The 24,942-nt window shown below is 48.6% G+C and overlaps 1 long non-coding RNA gene across 2 annotated transcripts in view; it reads left to right on the top strand.

The window, feature by feature from the left end:
- Positions 1-24,942, top strand: part of LOC138567615 (uncharacterized) — a 158,946-nt gene that overhangs the window by 63,295 nt on the left and 70,709 nt on the right. Inside the window, exon 4 of one of the 2 annotated variants that reach the window (XR_011302260.1) lies at positions 12,621-12,692. The exons of the other annotated variant lie outside the window; for it this stretch is intronic. This is a non-coding gene — a long non-coding RNA (uncharacterized lncRNA). The remainder of the gene's footprint in view (positions 1-12,620; positions 12,693-24,942) is intronic. 2 annotated transcript variants of the gene reach the window in all.

Below are 24,942 nucleotides of genomic sequence, written 5' to 3'. Positions count from 1 at the left end.
CATTCTGCTGCAAATACCCACAACAGGTAACATGGCCCTATAGTGTGAAGTAGCAGTATGGCCTCCCCATACCCACGTAAGAATGTTGCCCAATGTTTACTGCCATGGGAATGTTTCCTCGCATCTTCTGTTTGCTCATAGAATCTGGTAATCTGTATTGGTGGTGTGGGCCGTTTTCATTGGGGAGTTGGAGTCTAGTTTGGTAAGTTTTTTGCAAAGCTTCGTACTGGAACATTGGTTGTTAGCCAAGTGTACATGTGAGTGTTTGGTGAATATTACTAATTTTGCATTTATTTAATGCTACGAATCCTCAGGCATCTGAGCGCTGCTTATTATTACCAACGGTGTTTGGTGCTCATTTATTGATCTTGGAAGGATCAAAGGCTGAGTTTGGCCCAGCCGGGATTCGAACTTGCATCAGCCTGCTCTGCACAGATGTCAAAGCAAGCGCTCTACTTGCTGTGCTATGGGTACAGCTACGGGACTAAAAGCACATCTTTCGGCAACAGAAACAAAAAGGCTATAGCAGCTTCTGAAGGGATGTGTAAAGAGCAGCATTTTTTCACACAGGGGTTTTTCTGGGTATTATTATCCTGAGAAATATTTTTAAATACAGGAATGAATTGCCAAATTTTACAGAACAAATTTCAGAAAAACTGCCAAAAAGCCACACAGTGTTGGGAACACATGAACAACTCCAATAGATGCCCGGTTACAACAGAGCACAGGGGCATTTTGCAACATATTTTATTGGACGCTTATCAAGGATACAGACACAAAAGAAACAAGTACATTTTGCAACATATTTTCATGCTGGCTTTGACCAAAGAAAAACCTTGCAGCCTTCCCAATAATCTAAACCAGATTCTCATGAAGTAAACCAGTAAGGCCACAAACTGTAAAATCATGCTCTTGTTTCATGTGCATTATTAAAACATACCACTGTAAAAACATGTGTTTAAGATGCCTGTGCCCAATTTGTTCCAGTATTGTAAATGTAAATACCTTTTTTTGTGGCCTCTGAGAGAAAAAGAAGGGTTTAGTTACTTACCTGTAACTTGTTCTCCAGCATGGGGTCTGGCATGGATTCACATGCTCATGAATATTCCTCGTCCTCAGTAAAGAGAAAATCAGTTTCAGTTTCACTTCTGAACTGTTTTTCTCCTAATAACCAATCATTGGTCTCTGGGTCATACTGCCCCCAACTAATGACTGCCCTCTACCTAAGCCCCTCCTCCGGCAGCCATCTTCAGATTTGGTAGCACGTAAAGAGGCAGTAGGACCAAGAGAAGAGCCGCAGAGGGGTAGGCGGGAGGGTTCGCATGTGAATCCATGCCAGACCCATGCTGGAGAACAATAGTTACAGGTAAGTAACTTGTTCCTTCTCCAGCATGGGGTCTGGCATGGATTCACATGCTCATGAATAAAGAATACATAGCAGTACATACATGCACAACCACGGGAGGTGGCAAGGCTTAACATTAGGCATCTCAACATTAAGCATCTCTTACCTCCTCACCAGGCTCACCTTCAAGCGAACACGTTGCGCAGCACTGCTTGGCCAACTCTGGACTCCTCCCTGGAATCCCAGTCAACGCAGTAGAATTTCATGAAGGTGTGTGCCGACCTCCACGTAGCAGCCTTGCAGATGTCCAGCAGGGGCACACCAGACAGGAACACCATAGTTGCTGCGATCGCTCTGGTCGAATGGGCTCTTGGCCGGCCAGGCAATGGTCGGTTTGCCAGCCGGTGACAATGGGTGATGCAGCCGGAGAGCCACCTGGAAATGGAAGCCTTGGAGGGCCTTCACTTGGTTCACAGAGTCAAGGTTCACAAACAGCTGTGATGTCTTCCGAAAACTTTGTACGGTTCATGTAGAACTTCAGCGCTCTAGCCACATCCAGCGAGTGCAAAGTCCTCTCAGCCGGCGACGAAGGTGACGGGAAGAAAACAGGTAGCACCAACGGCTCGTTGAGATGGATGTCCCACGGCACCTTGGGCATGAAGGGGGGGGGTGCGTCCGCAGCACAATCCTCGTCTCGTGGAAAGTCAAGTAAGTGGGTTTACAAGAGAGGGCCTGAATCTCTCCCACTCGTCTTGTGGAGGTGATGGCCACAAGAAACGCTGTTTTACACAATAAAAACGTCAGCTGGGCCGAAAGCATAGGCTCGAACAGGGAACCCATGAGTCTAGTCAGCACCACATTGAGCTCCCACGCTGGGGCCAGAGCCTTCACCGGCAGGAATGAACGGAAAAGTCCTTTTATAAATTCCTTGACCAGGCAGTGTGACCACAACGACGACCGCCCCAGAGTTCTGGTGTAGCGGGAGATAGCCGTCAGATGAACCTTGATGGAAGCATGGGCCAACCCTGCCTTGGCCAGTGACAGTAAATACAGCAGCACCTGCGGGCCGTAATCCGTAGAGGATCGAGCTTCTGTGCACGGCATCAGACGGCAAACCTCTTCCACTTATGTCCGTAGCATTTCAGTGTAGACAAAGCCCTGGCCTTGGCAAGCACTTACTTGCAGTCTGCCAGGAGATCATATCCACCAAACTCTAGCGCTGCAGGAGCTAGGCCTGCAAGTTCAGCGACCCTAGGTCGTGGTGAAGAATCTCAACTCCTTCCCTGGCGAGAACATCTGCATCCGCCGGAAGCCTGACTGGAGGGGACGCTGACATATCCAGAAGATCCAGGTACCATATCTGCCTCGCCCACGCCGGTGCGACAAGGAGCATCCTGCACCAGGACCGTCTGAGTTGATTGATGAGTCGCAGAAGCAACGGCAACAGGGGAAACGCATAGAGGAACAGGCCGTCCGAGAGGAAGGAGAATGCATCCCCCATGCTCCCGGCTGGGGAAACCTGCTGGCGAACCTCCGGCATTTGGTGTTCGTTGCTGTCGCAAACCGATCTAGATTGCCCCCCTGTCGGAACAGAAGATCCAAGCTCCCACTCGTGGCACGTGCACAGTTCCCTGCAGAGATAGTCAGCCACAGTGTTCTTCACTCCTGCCATATGAAATGGGACGAGGAACATCTCTTGGGCGACGGCCCATCGCCATAGGTCCTGCGCATCACTGGAGAGCACTGGGGATCTGGTTCCCCCTGCTTCCGGATGTAAAACATTGTGCTTGTGTTGTCTGTGAAAATCCGCAGCACCTTGCCCTTGAGGGACGGAATGAAGGACTTGAGGGCCCAAAACACGCCCCGTTGCTCCAGAACGTTGATGTGCAACAACTTTTCCTCCGGTAGCCACAGGCCTCTTGCGTGGAGACGACTGGTGAGCGCACCCTTCCCTCCAGGGATGCATCCGTCGTGACCATCTCCTGGTGAGGAGGAATCTGGAAATCTGTGTGAGCCGAGAGATGTGCGCAGGACACCCCACCACCGAATCGCTCGACCGAAACTCTCGTCGAGGGTGATCTTGTCCTCGAAACTTCCCGATACCTGGATCCAACGGGCGTCGAGGAACTCCTGCAGTGTCGTATCCGCAGCCTGCTCAGGCGCACAAGGTAAATACATGAATACATCATGCCGAGAAGGGACTTGATGGACCTCACCCATGCAATCTTCAGGGTCAACAGCCGTTGTACCTTGCCCAGGATGGCTGCTATTCTCTCCTTCAACTTAGAGGCCAGACACGACACTGTGTTGAGGTGGGACCCCAGAAACAGCGCGTCCTGCGATGGCATCAAGCAGGACTTCGCAAAGTTTATCGAGAACCCCAGTTCTGTGAGTAGCCGGATGGTGCCCGCTGTGTGCTCAACGGGGGTCGCCCTCGACTTCGCTTGGATGAGCCAATCATCCAGGTAGGGGTAGACGTGAATCCCTTGCAGGCGCAGCCACGCCGCCACTGGCGCCAGACACTTTGTGAAAACCCTTGGTGCCGACTTCAATCCGAAGGGACGGGCCTTGAATTGGTAATGCTGCCCTTGGACCACGAAGCACCAAAACCTGTGGTGTGCCTTGTGAATAGGGATGTGGAAATAGCCGTCCTCCAGGTCCAGCGACAATAGGAAATCCCCTTCTTCCAGTTGTCCCAGCACGTGCTGAAGGGTGACCATCTGAAACTTCTAGTACCTGATCTACTTGTTGAGGCGGCAGAGGTCTAATATGGGTCTCCAACCGCTCGTCTTCTTTCTGACAAGGAAGTACCGGAAGTACACTCCGGAGCCCCAGAGCCTTTTTGGGATGAGTTCTATTGCGCCTTTCTTCAGCATGGCCCTTATCTCCAGCAGAAGTTGAGGGACGTGGTTTTCCTTCCTGGCCACTGATGGAATGCACAAGGCAATTCCGTTGAAATTCCAGGGTGTGCCTGTGGGCCAGGGCATCCAGCACCCAAAGGTCAGTGGAAATGGACTTCCACATGCTGATGAAGTTCTCCAGCTGGCCTCCCACTGGGGTGCGCGGGTGGGGGCCTGACATCCTGGCCTGTTCAATCCTGCTTCGCCATGGGCCCGCCACCTTGGGGACCTTGGCGACGACGGCAACCTCCTCCGGACTTGCTGCGGCCCCTGTAGGCCTCCTGAGTTGAGGAGTGGGACGGTTGACGGTAGGACGACAAGCCACCACTGCAACCTTTGGAGTATCCCTGGGCCCGGGTCGTCTCGGTATCCGCCTTGATGGCCTGTAGCGACTCGTCCACTGTCTTGCCAAATAAGTTGTCCCGGTCGAAGGGCATGTCCAACACTCTCGACTGTACATCTTGGCGGAAGCTAGTGGCCTCAACCAAACCCGCTGACGAAGGCAAATGCTGTTGCCCATCTGACGGAAGCCTGTGTCGGCGATGTCCGTGGCCACCATGATGGCATGGTCCGATGCCACCTCACCTTCTTGCAGGATCTCCAGCGCTTCCGCCTTCTTGTCATCGGGAAGAAAGTCCAGGAGGGTAGCAAACTTGAACCACAGCTCCCTGTCATAACGGGCCACAATGCCTAAGGCATTGGCCGCCTTGATCGTCATCGCAGCCGACGAGATGACCCGCTGCCCCATGGTGTCCAGCTTCTTTCCCTCGCCATCTGGGGGGAGGAGGACGTCGACGGCGAAGATCCGGAGGACTTCTTCTTCGCCGCTGCTGAGACCACCGAGTCCGGGGACGGTTGGGGTCTAAGACACTTGGGTGCAGATTCTGGCACCCTGTACTTCTTCTTTTATCTGTCCCTCTTCACCGAGGAAGGGTTCCTCATGAGGGACAGCCCTTCGTCCCAAATGTCATCCAATAGAGGGATAGAAAGTACGGTCTTCCTCTTGGCCTCCCGGCGCTGGTACAGGAAGCCTTCCTTCTTCTTTTCCTCGGTGGCTAGTTGAAACATATCTGAGATCTAGCAATCATGGCGTGGAAGGAGCCAATCTCGTCAAGCAGCGAGGCCCGGGGCACTGGCGACGGGAGGTCCACTCCATCATCGTCGTCGATACCCGTGCTCATCGTTGCCTTATCTGGTTCCGTATCATCCCTCGGAGGACGGGATTGTGGTGAAGGGTGGCAAGGAGGTGGAGGGTGTACTCTCCTTCTCTTCACAGTGGGTTCCCCCGATGGCCCAGGTGCCGCAGGATCTCCCGCCTGTGACAGGGGCATCCTTGTCCGGATCTCTGAACACAAGGTGTGCAGTGCCTGTAGGATGTCCACCGACACGTCGCCGGCTGCGGCGGAGGTTGCTGTGGTAGCTGGGCAATGGCAGTGGCATGATGTCCTCTGGCTCATCACCGCCCTGATGCTCCTCATCGGTATCCTCGCCGCTCTCCACATCTGCTTCGCCGGGGTCCTTCCCATAGGACCTGACCTCATCAAACGTCCTATCCAGCACGGCCTTCAGCCCAGAAAGTTCCTCCTCGGAGGAGATGTCTGAGCCCTGCAGGACTGTGGCTCCCCACCCCCTTCTGCTCCACCAGCGGGGACAGTCTAGGAGAGATGATCGGCATCTTCTTCACTGGTGTCTTCTCAATGGGTAGGAAAGATGATACCCTCCGAGCAGGCAGGGAAAACTCTCGCCTTAGGGGCATCCGCGGCCTTCACTACGGACGCCACCACTCCTTCCAAGAAGGTCTTTGTCTGGTGAACCTAGGCCTTCACGACCTTGGGTGCGCTTGCGGCCTTCACCGTGGGGGGATGGTCAGCGCCCCGCTCCCCCTTGGCTTTCTCCGTCGAAGTGGGCTTGGGACTTCTCCAGAAGTTTACTCGGATGGTCCGACTTTTTCTTTTTCGCTGACCCAGAACGTTGGCTTGTGGTCGAGGGTGCCAGAGATACCGTTCCGGACCTGGCTGCCGAGGAGTCTGCCCCAACGGTGCTCCCGGTGCCCGCAGGTTTGCGGTGCTTTGTCTTATGTTGGGCCCCCATCACCGGAGCGCCCTCAAAGGTCTCAAAGGTCTTATGAGACCGCTCAGATTTCCTCTTGTTGATCTTCGTCTGGAGCCACTCGGAGAGCCGCTTGCGATGGTCCATCATGATGCGAGGAACCAGATCCTTGCAGAACGCACAGGTCTCCTCCACGTGCGTTTGGTTGGAATGTAGGCAGTAAAGGCACAAGGAGTGCCCATTGTCCAGGAAAAATTTTCCGTAGTCCACATCCAGGGCAAATCCTGAACAGAGGCGGTCGAGTCTCCTTTATCTTCAGCCATGTCCACGAGGAGTAGGCCCCAAAGAATCTTTCAGATTCCTCCAAGAAGGGAACTGAAACTGATTTTTTCTTTACCGAGGATTCCCAGCCTGACGACAGGGAATATTCATGAGCATGTAAATCCATGCCAGGCCCCTTGCTGGAGAACCAGAGTTACAGGTAAGTAACATAACCCTTCTCCAGCATGGCGTCTGTCATTGATTCACATGCTCATGAATAACGATTACACAGAAGTACATATACACGATGGGAGGTGACAAGGCTCAACAAAAGCAGTAAAACACTCACCCCTGGAACAAACACACCTCAAGTGAACAAGTTGCGTAGCACCGCTTGGCCGACCCGGGATTCCTCCCTGGAATCCCTGTCGACGCACTAGAACTTTGTGAAGGTGTGCATGGACCTCCACATAGCAGCCCTGCAGATGTCGAGCAGGGGCACACCGGAGAGAAACGCAGTTGTTGTTGCAATGGCTGTGGTGGAGTGGGATCAAGGCCGGCCCGGAAAAGGCCTCTAAACCAGTCGATGACAGTACATGATGCAGTAGGAGAGACATCTGGAGATGGAAGCCTTCGACAAGATCTTTCCGTGATTCACAGCTCCAAAACTGACAAACAAGTGAGAAGTCTTCCGAAAACCTTTTGTGCATGCCTTGTAAAACATCAAGGCATGAGCGAATGCAATGCCCTCTCTGCTGGCAACGACGGATTGGGGAAGAATACAGGTAACACCAAAGTCTTGTTAAGGTGGAACTCAGAAAGCACTTTTGGCATAAAGGTTGGGTGTGTACACAGTACCACCCTTGTAGCGTTGAAGGATAAGTATGGCAATTTGCAGGACAGGGCCTGGATCTCCCAGACCTGCCTTGCCGAGGTGATTTCCACAAAGAAAGATATCCTCCATGAGAAGAACCTCATGGGAACCTGAGGCATTGGTTCTAAGGGGTCACCCATGATTGATTGTTTATTTATTATGCGCTTATACACAAGTGTTTCAATGTACAACCATACATAGGATGGGTAGTTTAGAGGCATGAGTTTAGCTAACACCCCATTGAGTTCCCAAGCTGGTGCCGGAGCCTTCAGCAGCGGGAAAGTCCTGAAAAGGCCCCTGATTAACTCCTTGACTAATCTGTGGGATCACAGGGATGGCCTACCCAGTGTCCTGGTGTAACGGGATATGGCTGCCAAGTGATCTTGAGTGGCCTCGAGAATCTCCCTGCTGCACCTGAAACTGTATATGAACTACCTGAGTTCAAATGATCATATCCTAGCGAAATGACCTGAATTTATATACTTTTAATATTGTTGTGCCTTCCACCATATACTGTTTTCTGATTTCGCTATTGTGGCCACAATTAGGGAGTGCACACTATTTATTTAATTTCACTTATCGACCTGCATACAAGTTATTCAGCGTTTCACCAAACCACATTTCTACATAGGACCATGTCCTTTGCAAAAATTGATGCTACCACCAATAATAGAGCCAAGTCATTGGGCTTTAGCGAGGAAGAAGCCAAGAGGATTTTAGGCCTCATCAAGTCGACAGGTGATGAGCTGATCTCATCTGACAAACCGGAAGCACTTATCAAGCAACTTGACTGGAAAATACGCAGAGAAATCAATCTGAAGCTACATGCAACGACATTGACACATTACTATAAAGCACATAGAATCCCGAGAGGATTAAGAGTGAACCTATAGCCTACTTTGTGCAAGGAAAATCCTAACTTTGTGAAGAAATGGAGACAAATTCTCAATAAGTGTTTGTTGGACCTTATCTTATTGACGATTGAAGAGCTTGCTCATAATTTGACAACTCTCGAGGAGGAAATTGACACCATTAAAGGAACTCTCAGCAAAAGCTTTTCAGCAGACCAGCTTAAACAAGTTCTGGAGGAAACAGATGAAAAATTAGCTAAGTATAAACAAAAACTTGAAACCAAAAAGATACATAAATTCAGACGTGACACCCAGGATTATAAACTGGATATCGTTTACACTTGGCAAGAGTATTACGGTCAGAAGACTCCTAGACCGTTTCAACAACGGACCCCAAGAGCAGGACCTTCAAACGCAGAGGCCACCTTGTCAGAAGCATCCAGTGCGGAGCTTGAAGTAACTATTGATACAAGATTACTAACACCATCGACCTCAGATATCGAGGGGAACGTCCCGAGGACAGCTGCCCCTTTTTTAGAAAAAGACCAACCAGACGGGGACAAAGGAAGAAAAAAATCAGAGAGGAAGAAACAGACCGGGAAAAAGATATAGTTGTGAATAATTCATTATATCAACTGTCACACATGGAATCAAGAGTTCTCCGCAAAGGTCTGTCATTTGTACCACAATACAACACCAATCTTTTGAGAGAAAAGATTGATTTTTTCAAGCTTATGAGGAAATTAAAATTAAACGTTTTCTTCAACAAACTTGCAGAAGATGAAGACACTAGAGAAACTTCAGAATTTCTTGAACTTACACCTAAGAGTGTGTTCAATCCTCCTATTAACAATCACGTTCTGACGGTGTTTGAAAGAAAGGTGTTAGACCAACTTAAGCGAATTCCTTTTAGAACCAAGGAAAGAAGCAACTTTACTAAGATCGAACGACAAACACTTAAAAAGTTACTTGACAATAGCAAGATCATTTTTAAACCCGCAGACAAGGGAGGAGCCCTTGTCCTCATGGACAAGATCAAATATATAGCATAAATTGAACGTCAATTATCAGATCAAGAAACTTATCAGGAAGTGAATTACAACGCTACCGAATTAGTGAGGAATCTGATAAAAGAGGTCTTGGATGAAGCTGAAACAAGAGGAGTTATCTCAGAAAAAACACGCAAGTTCTTGGAGAAGATACACCCTATAACTCCAGTAATCTACATCCTCCCTAAAATTCATAAAAGACTTGTAGACCCTCCTGGGAGACCTATCATAGCTGCCACTGACAGCATCCTGGAACCATTGGCCAAATATTTGGATAAGATTCTACAACCACTCATACAGGAAACCCCGACCTACATTAAGGATACCACTCACTTCTTGAAAAAACTAAAAGAGATAGTGTTTGTTAAAGGAAGAGACACCTTGTTTACCATGGATGTGACATCCCTCTATACAAACATTGCACATGAGTCGGGGCTAGAAGCCGTTGAATGGTTATTATTAAACTCTAACAACTGCCAGGGTGATCAGCTATTTGTGTCGACGCTGCCCAAATTGGTCCTTATGAACATTTTTTTAAAATTTCAAGACAGGTTCCTTCTGCAAGTCTCAGGGACCCGTATGGGGGACGCTATGGCCCCAGCCTATGCGAATACTTATATGTATTACTTGGAGGCAGAACACGTCCTAACATCTGCAAGATGGTTACGTCATCTAACCATGTTTGTAAGATACATTGATGACGTATTCGGAATTTGGTCAGGACCGGATGAAGAGCTACAAGAATTTTTTGGCATGATAAATGGAATGCACCCGAGGATTAAGTTTACAACGGACATCAGTAAAACCTCGATCAATTTTTTGGATGTAGAAGTATATGTGAAAGAGATGAACCTGGAAACACGTATATTTACCAAAGCTACTGACAGAAATAGCCTTTTATTGGCAACGAGTTTTCATCCTCGCAGGACAATTGACAGTGTTCCCTTGAGTCAATTTCTACGGTATCGCAGGAACATTTCTGAAGATACGAAATTTGTGAGACAATCTGCGTCCTTACGCCATACGTTTATGGAAAGAGGCTACAGTCCCACCGCCCTAACTCAGATTGAAGAGAAGGTGGCATCTATAGAGAGAGAGACTCTATTGAAATCTAAAGAACAGAGCAAAGGTGACTCTATGGTGTATGTCACCACATACTCAGCTCAAAGCAACAAAAAATTAGGAACATCATTCAACGAAATTGGCCTATGCTGCAAATGGACCCCTCCACACAAACACTCTTTCAACAGCTGCCGATTTTTGCCTACAGGAACAGTAAGGCCATAAGAACAGTTTGGTTAGAGCGGACCTATCCTTGCCACAGGAGGCGCAGTCTCAATATAAGGGAACTCAACCCTGCCATAACTGCCAGAATTGCAGTAATATTCTTTCAGGCAACATAATTTCACACCCACACACAGGGAAACCTATTACACTGAAACATTCCTGTACCTGTGATTCTTCCAATCTGGTTTATGCCCTCAAATGTCCGTGTGGCTTCTATTATGTTGGGATCACTATGAGAAAAGCGAAATTGCGTTGGACCGAGCACAAGTCCAACATTCGGACAAAAAGTCTTAGATCCCCAGTATCAATGCACTTTCTAGAAGCAAAACACAGTATTGCTCAGCTTAAGTGTATGATCCTAGAACAAGTCAGGGTGGGACCAAGAGGGGGAGATGTGCATAAGAGATTACTTCAGAGGGAGATTGTTTGGATTGATCTTTTGGACTGTTTGAATCCAAGAGGAATGAACGTTGAATTTGACCTTATATGTTTCCTTTAAGGTCTCCTGCTGTGCTTTTAATCATTTGTGTTAAGTTGTGTATAGACTGTTTACAAAAATTAACAGACATGTGTTTGTTAACTGTTGTGCCTTTATGTATTTTCGGCACTACTGTTGAGGCTGCATCCGAATACATGATTCATGATTATGGACTGATATAAAGAGTTGAGGTGTATTGAAATTCATTTGAAAACTGCTTGTTGGTGATTTTTGGGGTGGCTTTCCAGAGTGTGAACGGCAGAGGCGCCGGGAGTTCAATGTTGAGTCTGGCAACAGAGAGTTAAGAGTCTGTCAAATTAGAATGTAAGCGGACTTGAATCCACAGGACAAATTACATATACGTCAAGATCTTTTCTCTTCTTGCCTAGATATGTTATCAGGTCGGGTATCCCAGTATGAATTTTGATTATTGTACTATACCTGTGAGGGTCCCTAGTGGTATTGGGAGTGACTGGATTTCCAGGTCACTCCACGTTCTCCCATGGGTCACCCTAATAAGCTTGCGGGAGCTAGGGCTTGGAGCAGTATTTTACTGCGGTTCGCCCCTTCTACCGCCATGAAGTAATTTACTCACAGCTATCTCAGCTATAAGATCATTGATAGGTGGTGGCACCATTGGGTATTTGCCCGGATGCCCCCCCTCCCTCGCTCTCCCCCCGTTTCTGACACATTTTATCCTTCCTTATGACTTTTCTGCCTTCTCCACATTCTCAATTAATATGGAACTGGTCAGGGTGTATTTTGCCCTTATTAACATTTTTTTGAATAGTGGCACTGTGACTTACCTAGCGTATGCCCTTTTGGTACCAGCTGTACCGTGAACAAAAGAGAATGAGATCAACGTACCGCGAGTCGTGGACTGTGGTCGCCGAGTCCCATACCAAGATGAACGTCTGGAATCGAAACGCGCAAGCGCGTCTCCTCCATGACGACCACATAAACAGAATACTCCCGAGCAGTTCGTCTTGGCGACGAGCTGTGCGGTCGTACTGGGAGTTGCGCATTGTTTATGGTGAGTGTTCTTAACAAGACACCCAGAGCGGTAATAGTTCCATGTATTGGTTGACGGGCACCCGATACACTTTTGGCAGTACACTATTAGAGAGGGCCTGTTGCATACTTAACATGCCCAGGCACATTTTTCCAACTGGTGAGCGTGTTATATCAGCACATGAGAGCCTGAGAGAGTCTTTCAGTTAATGTTAAGCATTAACTAACACGGGCACCGTATCCCTTAGGGGGTATGGACAGTATCTCAGTTTATTTGTTGGGATGATTATAGTCAACAAAGCCAGATATGAGCTTCACTACGTTGTATGCACATTTTGGCGGTCGGATGTATTAATGAACATCAAGAGAACATTTTTGAAATGTGTGACCGTAACAAGTATACCTCAGTAAACTGAGCATGTGATTACTTCATTTTTTACAAGCTTGAGAGTGTTATGAGTAAATTAAACTTAAACACATATTCAAGTACTCAGTCAATCTCTTTTTGCCTTCAGCCACCACCCACTGGAAAACCCAGCCCTTCACCATCATTTTCACCCAGGGAGAGGCACTGGTCTTCGTTCCGAGTGAGTACACCTAATTCCAACAGTATTAGTCTAAAAATTGAATCATGTTTGAGAATAAATCTCTACAATCCACTTCTGTACATTTTTATCATACAGATTGTTCCCAGTTGTTTATACGTACACTGGAATGAGGTTAGTTTTACTTTTTCATTGAGAGTGACCTATGAAATCTCACGTCTGACATAAAAGTCTAATTAGGTTGTCCTTCCCTTTTGTAGGAATGAATGAACAACTTTTGAAACTTTAACACATCCTACCCTGAAGAAGGATTGTTGCGTAATCTGAAACGCGTCGGTACACATGGTTGTGTTTAGGAGATTCTGGCAGAAAGAAGTGTACTGCCCAGATGGACAATTGTGTTAAATAATTCAATATTTAAATGTGTTACTTCACGAATAACGTTTTGAGAACATTTGTATGTTTTTGAGGACTGTGATTCAGCTCAGAATATTGTCGTTGTTTAAATATATAACTACTTTTGTTTCTAATGATTACCACGCTATGAGTTAATAGTGTGGATGTAACATTGGAACGTACCTTTTGTGAAATTTATTTGCCTATATACATACAAATACTGTTTTGTCTCAGCTTGGTGGTGCTTCTCTGTAGACAAGCAGAGAGACAGATGCTATTTATATCTTGTTTAGCATATAAATATTTTTTGAGTACAGTGAAGGCTTTCTCGCATTGTAATTTAATTGACAGTGTGGTCTCTCTTGACTTAAGACTTCTCCTTGTTGGAGTCGGATTGGGTTCAAGTGATACTGAAAATAACCTTGGGGACTTGTCTCCCCATCAGGAGTGCAGCATAGGGTTATCAACTGGCAACAGCTGGTGTGTATTTGGTGTGTTGAGTTGGGCACCAGAAACATTGCGTTCTGTGATGGCTCCAAGCAGGACTTTGGATAATTTATGGAAAATGCCAGATCCGTCATCAGACGGATGGTCCTTGTCGAGTGTTTGCTCACCAACGCATGGAAGCGGGATCAGACAAGCCAATCATCCAGATTAGGGTAGATGTGGATGCCCTCGAGACCAAGGTGCACTGCCACCAGAGCCAAACACTTCGTACAGACCCTTGGGGCTGACTTCAGGCTGAAGGGGAGCGCCTGGAACTGATAGTGTCGTCGCTGCACCATGAACCGCAGGAATTTGCGGTATTTCCGATGGATGGGGATGTGGAAGCAGGCATCCACCAGATCCAGAGATGCGAGGAAGTCATCTTGTTCCAGCTGGCCAAGCATGTGCTGCTACGTGACCATCCTGTAGTCCTTGGACTTTAAGTATTTTTTGAGACGTCTCAGGTCCAGGATCGGCCCCCCCCCCCATGTCTTCTTTTGGACCAGAAAGTATCTGGAATACACTCTGGAGCCCTGGAGGTGCTGGGGGACGGGCTCCATCGCCTCCTTTTTTAACATGGGATGGACCTTCTTCAGCAGCTGCGTCAAGTGCTGTTCTTATCGAGCCACCCGAGGAATATGAGGACAACTGCATTGGAACTCCAAGGTGTGCCCCTGTCCGAGAGCATCCAGCACCCATCTGTTGGTGGTGATGTTCTTCCATGCGCTGACAAACCTCTCCAGCCGGTCACCCATTGGGGTGCACAAGTGGGGGGCTGAGTCCACGGCTGGTTCAGGCATGTTTCGATGTCGGGGCCCTGCGGGTGGTGCTGACGCGGTCCTCTGCTACCATATGAATGACCTGTGAATGACCTCTGTACGCCTGTTGCATCATGGAGCAGGAAGGTTGACAGTAAAGGGTGTTATATCCCTTGAAGGACCTGCCGGGCGTTCCTCTCAAGGAATGAAAGGACGATGACCGACGTTGCTGGAGGGTACCCAGTGAACGTGCTATCTCCATGTCCATTTTGATCACTTGCAGAGGCTCACTGACGGTCTTGCCAAACATGTTTTCACCATCAAATGGCATATCCAACATTTGGAACTGAACGTCTGGTTGGCGCCAAAGGGACACTCCGGTGCCCATCTGCCGGAAGCCTGTGTCTGCAAATTCCACTGCCACTGTAATGGCGTGGTCTGAGGCCACTTCCCTTTTCTGGAACAGTGCCAGAGCTTCCACTTTGTTATCGCCGGATCAGGGGGCACCATGGACGACGATGACAGATTTGCCAATCATTTCCTGGCTGCGGCTGAAACAACAGAGCCGGGTGAAGGCTGGGACCTCAGGTATGTGGGTGAAGAGTCTGGGACTCTGTATTTATTCTCGAGCCTATCCCTTTTGAGCGGAGCGGAGCTCGGGCAAAGCCCTCCTCCCAGATATTGTCCAGTAAGGAAACAGACTTGATGATCTTCTACTTGAACTCACGTGTTTGGTAAAGGAATCCTTCCTTTTTAAACGCCTCGGGTATCAGATGAAACAGCTCTGAGGTCCTGGACATCATAGCATGAAACGAGCCGACCTCCTCCAGTGGAGAGGCCCTTTGGGGTTCAACCGCACCCAACGGCTCTCTGCTGCTGGCACAAAGTCATCTTCCTCGTCAGTGTGCATGGCCGGCATATCCGTGCCTGTGTTCGTGTGTGTTGCCGGATCCCCAGTCAGAGTCAAATCCAGAGTTGGATGTGTCGGGTGAGGCCTTGGCCCTCGTGGGTCCTTTGCCTTGCACTTGCGCCGAGGTGAGTTCCCGGGCTATGGCCTTGGAGGGCTCCTAGATGATGCAGGACCCGGAGTGGGAGACAGTCTCTGCTGGATTTCTGACACCAGCATGTGCAGCATTGTCAGTATGAACAGGAGCAAGCCCGTCGGCTAAAGTGTGAAAGGAACAACTGGTGGTGGTTCAGGACGAAGGCCAGAGTGAAACGAGCTCCCTCAGTGGAGACCCCCCATTGAGACCGGTCCCTGACCGCCTTCGTGGTCCGAATAATAATCTCAGACAGATCATCCTCACCCTCGTCGGAGCTGGTATAAATCTGCACCAGCTTCTCCGGGACAGCCCGCGGGCTCGTCCCCTTGTTAGGATCGGCAGGAGCTTTACATCTTCCCCTGTCTGGAGACTTCTACGCCAGAGATGTTTGAAACCCAGAAGTTTATTTAGGCAGTGTTAAAGATGTGCATCACCCCAAAACTGATAATATGTGGTACAACCACATGGTAGTGGGAAGAGGGAATTGAAGCGATTCTTGCTAGGGGTGCTCTTTAATTCCCCATGCAACAGGCACACCTAGACTGTTCATACCACAAGAATTGCCACCAGAAGTGGTTCAATGTTTAGTGCACCTTGCCTTATGTAGGGTGTAAGTGTTGGTTCAGGGACATAGGGTCCAAGCACAATGGGTAGAAGATGACACCACAGCATACACAGATAACTACATAAAGATAAAGGAGATGGCAGACATGGAGAATTCGAAGAATCTAATATTGAACTATCAAACAGTAGGGCAGAGGAAAGCCGAAGCAGTCTTTATGATGATACCCCTGATCAGGTGTCCTGATGAAGTAGGACAGGAACAGCTTCAGTGCAAAGCAAGACCTCAATTGGAGTTGTAAGGTGCTGTTTATTAGAGATGAATGGATCAAAGGGCTAATGGGGTGCAAAGCAGGAAGGATGGTTGAACTATCAGAGTGTGCGGTATCACAAATAAATGAGACTTGTTTTGCTGTTTGGGAGAAGCTTGTTGAGAAATGGACATGGATTGACCAGCATGAGAAACATACCCAAGTACTGAAACTCACACAATTCTCGTTGTGTTTCAGAAGCAATGGCACCATGAATGTGGGGATTAAAACATGGTTTAACATGACCATTGATCTCTGAGACATCACAGGAGATCAGCAGCCCTCATAAACGTATATTGGATTTGTGGGGGTTTGGCACACACCCAATTGCCCCCACTGTGGGTGGGTGTGTGTCCCTTGACAAGCCTGCATACTCCCATGCTTGTTCTCCCAGATGTCAGTCCGAACACAATCAGCGAGCACCTCATGTCCAAGCCAGTGCACCTCGTGAATCACCGGGCAAGGCGCTCTTTGGGCATCCAATGTTGTCAACACAGTAATTATTTCTCTCAGGGCTCCAGTGACAGACTAAATGCTATTCCTGAGGAGTTTAACATTTCTAGTAAAGCTGAGACATTATTTTCCTCTCGTCTTGCTCCCGGCATACAGGCAGTGGTGAATGCGAAATGGCTCCAAATAACCCGTTAGGAGCTTATTCAACTGGTTAATGAAACAGAAAAGGGACTAAACAACTAAACACTGTTACAGAGGAACTGAGAGCCATAAGGTTGACCACACTCAAAAACAGATATGCACTCGACTTGCTCACTGCCATGGAGGGTGGAGTCTGTGCAAAGATAGGTAGTTCCTGTTGCACTTACATACCTTCCAATGATGCAGATAACAGCACCTTAAGCCATTCGCTCACTACACACTTTGTTCACTATGAATGAGAAAGAAGGCTGAGGTCACAGAGTAAGACTGGTTTACGTCTGTGGCTTCCTGGGTACCGTTGTGGATGGGTAATATATTGAAAGTGCTGATTCCTGTCTGTTGCTAGTCCTTCTTTGCACCTGCCAGCTGGTTATGGGTTGCTGCAGAAAGGTGGTGGCCAAGGGAATGCCTATGATGTCACTTACATTTAAAACCGGTGAGGCTACGCCCCTTTTGAAACATGTACATATAAATTAAATGGCGAGATTGAGCATCGCATAGTTAGAATATAGCAACTGATTGGTCCACCAGGAACACGTTCTGATTCCCCCCGATCCAGAGAACTATTGGGAAGAATACGCTGACTGTAGAGGGGATGGGAGCTGCTTTTTCCTGACATGTACAATGGAGGAATATGCAGAGAGAACTTTTGGGGCAATCTTTGTTCTTACCCTCTTTCCGTTTGTTTCTCGCACCCCTTGTCATCCAGTTTGGATTCACTAACCACAGCTTTTTTTTTGACACAAGTAGCCACAAACCGATCGACAGCCTTTGCAAGCTGCTGAGCGTCTGTGATAATCTTCTCCCTAGATGCCAGTGTAATTCCATCTCGCATTGTCTCAGCATACTCTCACATGCAATCCGATTAAGCATGCCTATTAATATGTCAACTTTGTTACCTTTAACCCAACCACTCATATTTCAGGGCCTGAAGGTTTGACTACCATTCTTGGTGAGCTATCTACAGCTCTTGAGATACTGTTCTGGGGTCTTGTAAAGTTTCCAGAGGATTGCTGCCTTCATCTTGGAATAGGTAGGCCTCTCTTCCAGAGTCAACTGAATAATAACATCAGTTCCAACCGTCGGTAGACGGCTCATAAGAGTTGCTCTTCACAACTCCTCTTCCACCTGCTGGAGGCAGAAAGCCAACTCAAGCTTTTCAAACCAGTAGAAAATATTCTTCCCCTCATCATATGGTTGGACTATGTCCTTGGGGAGGTAGTGCCTAGGGCAGAGGTCTTCAAACTGTGGGGCGCGCCGCCCCAGGGGGGCACAGCGGCATCCCAGGGGGGCGCCAGAGCCCAGCGTGAAATGTAAAAAAAAAAATTAAAATTTCTTTTTTGTTTTTTTTTTTAAGATTGGAGGAAATGGGAAGGGGCAGTTCACATGGTCAGACTGGACCATAAAACGGTCTTAGGCACCAATGAAAAAATGGCCAGCAGTTGCAAATGGATATTCAGTCCTTTTGTCACAGACTGCTTGAATAGTACCCAAGGGGTTGTTTTTTGTTCAAATGTAAACAAATTGTGATACTTAAAGAATATTTATTCAGCAAAAATCGTCAAAACTACTAGCTGCATAGTGAAGTAACTCCTCAAACTGGCCCACATTGGCCAAAAAAGTGGCCCATTTTGACTGGCCTACACTAGCATTTTTCATTATTGGTACGGTCATCGCCCTATTGCCCTATAGGCCAGTCCAAGTGTGCCGGCTCATCCATAATGGGTGAGGGGGCGTCCACCCACTGGCCACCTCACCCATTATGGAGGAGCCAAGGAGCCAGCCCAGTGAAACACTGCTGCTTTTTCCAGCTGAGGGAGTGCTCCTGGGCTGTCTGAACTGTCAAAGGGAAACACTGTTTGCCTTTGAAAGTTCATTTCCCCAGCCCCACATGATCACTGAGCCATGCAACGCTGGGGGTGTTTTGCTTCACCAGCCTTGCTTAGCTCATTGGAAATGCTGGCTGGGGCACTGCATGTATGTATGTGCAAGGGGGTGCTCCTGCGCCTCCTCACACATACAGGCAGAGCAACCTGAAGCGGTGCATTTTAGCAACCATGCGCGGGCCCCTGCAGAAGGTACCTTTATGGCGATTTTTTATTTTTATTTAAATGTGTATGGATGTGTGTATGCTTGTGTTATGGGACTGTGGTGGGAGCAGGATGGGCGGCAGCACTGGGATAGTGGTGTGAGTAGGGTGGGGAGAACCCAGGGTCTGTACTGGGAGTAGGGTGCAGTGACGACACGCAAAAGTTCATAGCGATTTCTACATACTGTCCATCTGGCACTTTTGGGGGGGCCGGCCTGCCCAAACTTTGCTCAGTGGTGGCTGTTTGAAGACCACTGGCCTGGTTTCTTGGGAAGCCACACCTGGAGACACTTCCTTTTCTTTCTGAAGTCTTAGTGGTGTCTTTCTGGGCCTCAAGCTCTATCTTGCTCAGCATCACCGAGTCCCTCTGCTTCTTCTCCTCCAGGGCTACTCTCCTTTCACCCAGGCAGTTGAACCTGTAGGGGTTGATTACAATGAGATGCCCTAGTGTCTGGCTGAGGCTTGAGAACCCCTAGGTGTGTGTAACCTGTGGAGGCTTGTGAACTTTGGGAGACCACCATGCCTGCCCGGTGGGAGGAATGCTGAGAAGCGCTATCGCTTTTGCTCTCCACCAGCGTATCCATGCAGCCCAGATGCATGGGCAATAGGGCTCGGGGATCCAACTTGCTGCTGGTCCCTGGACAGCCCTCAATCCCCCTAGCATCCTCAAATGCTTGGAGACTTCAACAGTTCGGCTTTCTAACCCTTATTTATTTTTTTTTTACATTTGTAAAGCGCCTAAGCCTGAGGGCATCAGGGCGATGTTGCAATCCGGCTACACTGATATTTGGCATACATAGGCAAGGGAGAAGCAGGAGGACAACAAAGAGGCTACAACGCCTACATTCATAGGTCAAAGTCATTGTGGGAGTTGTAGAGCAGCAGGTCCATTATTGCTTCCAGTTTGGTGTTGTTGCCTGGAGGACCACCTAGCCAAACAGCCAGTTTTTTTGTACCCCCATAAGGAAGACCCCTCTCTCGACAGAGGTCGTGCACGGCACTTGCTATCAAGACCTGCAAGATGCTCTTGTTGAGTTCCATGGTTGTAAAGTACCTTTGTAGTAAAAAACGAACGTTAACTGCACACACTTATTTTGGCTGGCTGGCTGGCTGTAGGCAGAGTCTTTTCCAAATTCCACTCTTACCACCATTATGACAAATCAGATTCTGCATCGCAGGAGTACAAGGGGGAGCTGGGACAAAATGGCTCCCTCAGCACTCACACTTCTACAAACCAAAACACAACACAATCAGAAAGGTAAAACAAGGAAAGTTAAGAGATATAACTCCTTCATCTTTTGCAGTAACATGGGACAGGGGCAGGCTATACTCCTCTAAGAGGGGGGGTCTAAGTGAACAAGGAGGGACCCAAACAACACAGCATGACAGTCCAATACAAAGGGACTATCCAATCAAGGTTCTATGAAAATAGAAATACTTTAATAAAACACACCATCTGCAAGTAGAAAGAAAAGAGATTACTGTACAAAAACCCAAACCGGAGGAAAGACAAAGAAGTTGCGACAGACTGGAGAAAGTAAAATTTTGAGCTTAGTTCCAGGGGCGGTAGGTAAGGTTCTACCAGAAGGATATCTTGGAGAAGACAGGGACGATTGTGAGCTAACTAGTCTCTGCGTCCCAAGTGGACTGGGGGGTAGTTCAGTGACATGGTACCTGAATTTGGTTCTTGGTGGGCTGACGCATTAGACCCGGGTTGAACATTGATGCAAGCTGATCAGGCTCAGTCGGGCATGTAGAATCACAGGGGGCGTCGAGCAGGGTCGCATGCGGTGCTCAGTGCGGTTGAACGGTGGCGGTTCAAGTGCTGCAGGTCGGGGCAGTCCCAAGAATGCTTCAATGATGGCCCGGCTAAATCAGGCTTTAGCAACTGGCAGAGGTCGGCGAGTGACGCCCAAGCGGGTTGAGTCAGCTGGCGGTATCCGTGAAGTGGTGATCAAGGGTGCGTTGAGGTGCAAGCAATGAGGCAGCGGTTCTCGGGCTGGCTGGGCTGATCATGTGGTAACCTCCTGGAAGGATCAGTGAGTAACCCTTCATAGATTAGGTTCGGTTTCCAGCGTTGAACAACATGCGCTTCAGGCCTGGCAGTTTACTGGCTCTGCTAGGATACGACTAATTGTCAGGCTTATGGAAATTCAGTGCAATCGTTCAGCTGGTTGGAGGAAAGCAGATAGCAGCACCAGTACCTTTCCTCTCATTCAGGATGCAGGGAACACAGAGAGACCGGTTTGGTTGGGGTGAACTGGGAGCTTCGGCTGGTCTGGCCCTCCAGATTGCTGTGAGGATTTCACAAAGGGCTTGAGTACAGGATACTCCACATTAGGGTCTGCTCTTCTGGCAGAGAAGATCTGTTGCAGATTGGTTGGTCCTGGCCCACAACACTGGTCACTCCCAATGGTCCCTGGGAGTGGTGAGGGGACAGATCTTCCTTCTGTCTTGGATGGCTCCTTCTTCAACTCCGGCTGAGTGCTTTGGACAGTGCAACTGTCCAAAAGGAATCCTGGTGAGAGACCCCAGAATGTCTCTTCGGTTAAAGGAACCTTGAGGAACTGAAGGTATTCTGTTGAAGGGGTGCAAGACTCCTTCTTTTAAGGGATCAGCTGATGGTCTAAAGCTAGCCTGTTTTAGAGGACCAATCCCTGCTCCTGGTGGGAGTGAACTTTGCCATCTTGATCATTCACCCAAAGTGCTTTGCTCCAGGGGAAGCAGAGAAGACAGGAAAGGGAAAGAGAGACCGCAAGAAACAAGATGGTTGAAGGCTTCTTCTTTAATTGAGCCCTCCTGCCTATCCTACTGCTGTCCCCGTTACCTCATACTGGCAACAATTGACTTTTAGACATGAAGCACCCTGGAGTGAGGCTACTTCTCCTGAAAGGGTGTGATCCTTTGATACCTGGGCTCAGGACCATTGCCTGCTGTGTGGCCGTATCTGGGAGAGCGGGTTACTGGCCCTCACAAAGTCAGTAGAAGAGAGGCTGGCTCTCATGGGTTTCTGTCCTGCCGGTGGCAGTATCGACTCGTATGACCCTAATACACATACCCTTATACAGCAGAGCCGACTCACAGGAGCTGACCCATGTGCAATATCAATTGGTTTGTGACAGCCACGATCATAGACCTCGTCATGCACTATGCCTCAACTCAGCACAGCTTATTCTTAGAGATGACACTGCTACCAGCATGGGATACTCATGATCATCATAGTTTGGGTACAGGGGACATATTTTCAATATCACCTCTGTGCTGCAGTGACTTTGCTGTCACTGCGGTGGTCGAGTGGGCATCTTGTGACCTTTGAATCTGCTCTGCGCCATGAGCAGAGCGGGTGCTGCAGATAAGGCTACTGATGCAGTAGAGCACAAGTGCACTATGGTTTTGGCACAGAATTGTGACAAAGAGGGATCTGTTTACTTGATTACCCCTTTGGAGAAGGAATCACCTGCATCACTTTAGGTACTAAAAATCAAAAAAGCCAAGACTTCTGCATGCTTGCCAGATGGCAATTTTTCACGGGCCCAGCCTAGTGTTTTCCCTCCTGCACAGTCGGGAGATGATACTCCGTTGACAAGGCAAGGCACTCGCCAGTGATCTGCCTTGTTTCCAAAACAAAGGCCATTTTAAACCTTGTCTCTCTTTGGGCGGATGTGTCTTCATACTCCCAGGATGCCTGCCCTCTGGTCAGTTCTCAACCCTTTACTCTACTCCTCATTTTTTGGTTACTTCTTTAGTCCCTCCTGCCCTGTCCCCAACTTGGGTCTTGTCTTCCACTGGCTCTGTCATTCCTCCTCTCCTCTCTCCTTGGTGTCTTTTCAGGGAAGCTGGAGCTTCTTGCGGAGAGACAGTTTTGAGCTATTCTAAGAATATATTTCATCAGAGTGCTGGGTCAGGATTACATAGAGTCCAGAGACCACTTTTTCGATTAGGCTAAAAGCCCAATCGTTAACGAATCAAAGTTCTTCAAGTATCCAGCCAGGAGCGATGTGCACATTGACAGCTACTACCACTAGCATCACAATTGCAGCTTTGAAGTTGCTTCAGAGGCAGTGCCAATGGCATCAGGCCCAGTGCATTCAACATTCTGGTAGGTTCTGTGCTCCATGAAATGCATGTACAGATCTGGCGGCTTGTTAATGTCACAACCTTGTGTAAGACTTGAGGTTACCGTAGGGGTATATTCCCTGAATGTTCCGCTTTCCCACCCGATGCACCACTCTCCTCACCTGAGTCTTCAGGGTCTGACGATCCGACGCCGTGTCGGTGGGCAAGGTAATCCTTTTTACTCTTCGTTGTTAGAGCTCTGACACGGGACGAAGCCGTGGTGAAACTCTGAATTAGTTACCACCTCGGCTCTGGTCCCGGATACAGGCGGGTAAGGGGAAAAAGCCCGAAGGCAGAAAAAACCCCTCTGCCGCGGTTGAACTGCTGGCCGTGAATTGCGATGAGATATATAGCCGTAGTTGTCGTAGAATTCAATTGCATCGGGAATCCTCGAGGATGCAATGTGAAGATTCATCCGGAGAAAAAATGGCAAGGAGGAAAAGAACACAGGCAGAAGGCAGGTAAACGCCGAGAAGCATAAGCGGAGAGAAACCGGCGGAAGGGGAGAACCGCCAGGAAGGCAGAGCGGAAGGAGAAAGTGAGGAGGAGACCCCCGAAAGGGGAGGAAAGAAGCGAGCGAGAGAAAAGCACTGGAAGCGTCTCACCGTGAAAACGAAAGGAGACGGCTGCAACGCAAGGAACCATGGGTAGCAGGAAGTAAATAGGCAAGAGGAAAGGACAGAGGGAAACACTAGACCGTGAACAGAGAAACGTGATCAACATGGTGGCAGTGTTAAATGGCGGCGAAGCCGTAACAACGGCATCCATCGCCAACCGAGAGGGTTCATGACAATATGCCCCCCCTCTTACTGCCGACCCTGCCCGGCTTGCCAGGATGCATCCGATGAAATTTAGCTACTAGACGGGGCGCCTTGACAAAATGCACAGGTTCCCAGGAATCTTCAGACCTGGGATACCCCTTCCAGGAAATAAGATATTGTAAACGTCCCCGGTAGTAGCGGGAGTCTCGGATTTTAGAAACTTCATAAACCTCTTGGGAGTCTCTGGGTGAAATGTCCTGCAAGGATCTTGACCTAAAGTGTGGCCCTGTTCGTGACTCCTTGAGAAGAGAAGTATGAAACACAGGGTGCACCCGGCGGAGGTAGGAGGGTAGTTGAATCTTGTAGGCTAGATTCTTTCTAGGATGGGAAACGGACCCAGGAATCGAGGAGACAACTTGGAGGAATGAATCCACCTTGCTAGGTATTTGGTTGAAAGCCATACCTTCGTCCCTTTAGCCCAAGGGGGGCAGCTTGGCGATGTTGATCAGCAAGAGTCTTATAAGTCCTAAGGCTCTTCGCTAGACTGTCTCTGGCTGTCCGTTGAGCCTCAGTAATGTCAGATAAAGCGGCTTCAGCAGCAGGAGAGTTACTGGTATGGGAAGCAATGGGCCAAATGGACTTGGGATGAAGTCCATAGTTGCAGTAAAAAGGAGAGATCCCCGTGGCGGTGTGTTTGGAGTTGTTGTAAGTGAATTCTGCCGTGGGGAGGAGTTGCACCCAATTATCCTGGAGTCTATTAATGTAGCACCTGAGATATTGTTCCAGAGTGGAATTGAATCTTTCCGTCTGACCATTGGTCTGGGGATGGTAACCAGAGGAAAGAGCATGGTCAATACCTAAACGAGAACACAAAGCCTTCCAGAACTTAGAAATATATTGGCTACCACGGTCCGAAGTAATTTTATCGGGCAAGCCATGAAGACGAAATATATCTCAGGCAAAAACTTTGGCCATGGGACTAGCCGTAGGTAAGCCCTGCAGAGGAGAGAAATGGGCCATCTTGGTAAATGAATCTACCGTTACCATAATGCAAGAACAGGACTCGGATAAGGGTAAATCCATAATGAAGTTGGTAGACAGGTTTCCCCACGGCCTT

Source organism: Ambystoma mexicanum, chromosome 2p (genome assembly GCF_040938575.1).
Source record: "Ambystoma mexicanum isolate Mex_15411 chromosome 2p, UKY_AmexF1_1, whole genome shotgun sequence".
In the NCBI taxonomy this organism is placed as follows: Eukaryota; Metazoa; Chordata; class Amphibia; order Caudata; family Ambystomatidae; genus Ambystoma; species Ambystoma mexicanum.
This window is presented reverse-complemented; position numbering and strand designations above follow the sequence as displayed.